We start from the raw sequence: 2,808 nt of genomic DNA on the forward strand, positions 1-2,808 counted from the left end.
CAACTTAGCAACCCAGGGTTCAACCTCTGCACCACCGGGGAGGCCCTGCTTCAGAATTCTTGATGAGAGTAGCTACTCTGGGTGAAACTAGGACCTTATGGGGGAGTTGCAGCTCTGAAACATGTAGCTTTTTTCCCCTCTAGAACATTGAATAGTTGTATATACTTTACAGACTCACTAGTGTGAACTTAGGATGCTACAGTTAGGATGTATTCAATCTTCATGGGTGAAGATTTCAGTCTTCTAAAAACCACCAGTCCTCAGCTAGTTTTCAATGATATGTTTATTTCTGTGGTTGTTGGCTTACTGCCTGCCTTTTGCACTCATCACAGGTCACAGGAGAGCAGGGAATATTAAGCTCTTGGTCACTATGGTGTCCTCAGCACTGAATCCAGGACCGGAATGGAGAAGATAAGATGCCCAATAGCCACTTGCTCAGTGAGTAAATGAAGTAAGCTAGCAAGTATGAAAAATCTAGTGATGAAAGAAAAATGGGGAAATTGATAATTGCAACAAGACTTGACATCTGGTCAGTACATGGCCTGGCACAGTGTTTATTCTCTAAATGGCAGTTATTATTTAAGGTAACTATAAGTCACCTAACGCTCCCCATCTGATGCCATTGTGATTTTCCCCACTTCGGGATGACAAAAAAAGTGACTTGCCTTTAGTCACACAAACTGGTCCCACTAAAGGTCCCAGTTGCCTCCCACTAAAAGGCACACAGTGAGGGGAAGCCTGCTTTCTCCTCTCCTTACTCCTCATAACATCTCACTTCCTGTGAACTTTGAAAATGTCCACACCAGCTTCTCCATTTTTGGTCTGTATCACACACATGGTTATTTGCTCAATAATTTCTTTAAAAACAACCCAGTGTATTACTTTGGTGAATTCAATAGAAAGAACAATATTGGTTCTTTAAAATACCAGAGAACTGCAGTAAACACAATGAAAACAAAAATGTTTTTGTGTTAATCCAGATACTAATGTCTGCAAAAGCTTTTCAGCCTGAGATCTACTGTCTCTGTTTAGAGGACAAGAAATGCTAAAAAAAACTTCTTCACACAATAGAAAAATGATCCCAGATGGAGAGCAAGAAGTGCAGGAAGAAATACAGTGCACCTCAAAAGGTAAATATTACAAAGCATTAGTAACATGTAGATGTAGAAGTAAAGTATCTGAAAGCAAAAGAAAAAGGGCAGGGGCAGGAAAAATGGATTTAAATTGTAGCAACGGTCTTGTATTATTCAGAATATAGTTAAAGTACTAGTTTATAGATTGTAATAAGTTAAAAATGCATTTTGGAATTTCTACAGTAATCACTGAAAGAATATTACATAGTATAACAGAAAAGCTAGTGCAGAAGATAAAGTAGAAGGGGAAAAGGAAATTAGAAAAGTTATCATGGTACAATAGAGGCCAGAACCAATTGGAGACTTCAGTCGGTATGAAAGAACCTTGGAAAGAAAATAAACTTCATGCTTTTGATTCCATGTTTCTAATGCTTCATGCATGACCCACCTGACATTTCGTATCATCCCTGAAGAAGAGGGTACCAGGCTTTGAAATCTGGTCCGTCCGATGGATATGGCAAGGAGGTTGGCCCACTATTATGGGACTCAGGTGCCTGTGCCCTCCTCCCTCCTTTCATGCAACAAATGTCAGAGCAGAATCGGGCTGTACATACTGTAAAGTGACAAGCCAGACACCACCTGTAACCAGAGCGGCTTCCTTCTAACCAGTCGTTCTCAAATAAGGGTGATTTTGCCTGACAAGGGGTATTTGTCTATATTTGGAATCTGGAGACATTTTGGGTTGTCACAGTTTGGGGGAGAAATGCCACCAGGTCTAGATGCCAGGGATGCTACTGAGCATCTGATAATACAAAGGACAGCCCTGAACTTTATCCAATGTCAGTAGTGCCAAGGTTGAGAAGCTCTGCTTTCATTCACAAGTAATCACAACACCAAACTGGAGGCTTTAGTTGAAACCAAGAGGAGGGAACTTGGCAACATGGATGCCCTCACCCTGAAATCATGCTGAAAGAAAAAAATCTCTGCCCCAGCTCCCTGGGCAAGAATCAGCCGCATCATCCACGCGCAGACTCTTCTCAGAGAATTGGTAACTGATTCTAGAACCCAGAGAAAGTTCTAGTTTCACAATGCTGAAATCCTGCAAATGAGATAAAGCCCTTGCCTAACACTAAACCCCAGCAAGGCTGCATTGCGGACACAGAGTTATACGAGTCAAGAGCTGCCGTTTCGACTTGGCACATCCACAGCACCTGTGATGAGTAAATGAGTGACCCCACCCCTTACTACAGAGCAGACTGGCATCAGTCTTGTGCAGGTTCAGGGACACTGAGTTGCTTTGGCCTTCTTTGCTTTGCTTGGTGTGCAGGGCACTTGGCAGTGTGGATCCCACCTCCCAGCACTCACCTGTGAACTGGCACCAGGTAGGGCTTCTAATACACCTCCTCATCTGCCACAGTGGCTCCTGTAGCCACTGTGCTTCCTCCACAGGAATGCAAGCCCCAGGGAATGCTGCCCTCTGTCTCCTGCTGAGAGCTGGGCTCTGCAGAGCCTTGGAGGCAAGAAAGCAGAGCTCCCCAGAGGCTTAGTGCTCCCCAGCAGGCATCCCCAGGGACATAGGGCAGGTGGAGAATTGTCTCTGGGTTTGGGTTTCCCTCCCACTTGATGGTTGCTTGAACAGGGGCTGGAGAGGGAGCCGGGCAGCCGTGTGCAGGTCCGGGCAAACAAAGGGGAGAGTTGACTCTCCATGGAGTTATTGATCTCCCTGAATGGATCT

At 44.4% G+C, this 2,808-nt stretch overlaps 1 long non-coding RNA gene across 1 annotated transcript; it reads right to left on the reverse strand.

Annotated features, from left to right (window-relative positions):
* Positions 1-252: 252 nt before the first annotated feature.
* LOC129146506 (uncharacterized) lies at positions 253-2,099 on the reverse strand. Its single transcript, XR_008553347.1, has 3 exons — positions 2,028-2,099; positions 1,522-1,686; positions 253-474 (listed from the first exon to the last, which is right to left on the reverse strand). It is a non-coding gene; the product is annotated as an uncharacterized LOC129146506 (long non-coding RNA).
* Positions 2,100-2,808: the final 709 nt, after the last annotated feature.

The sequence above is a fragment of the Talpa occidentalis genome, unplaced genomic scaffold (assembly GCF_014898055.3).
Source record: "Talpa occidentalis isolate TD23 unplaced genomic scaffold, MPIMG_talOcc4v2.1 talOcc4.10, whole genome shotgun sequence".
In the NCBI taxonomy this organism is placed as follows: Eukaryota; Metazoa; Chordata; class Mammalia; order Eulipotyphla; family Talpidae; genus Talpa; species Talpa occidentalis.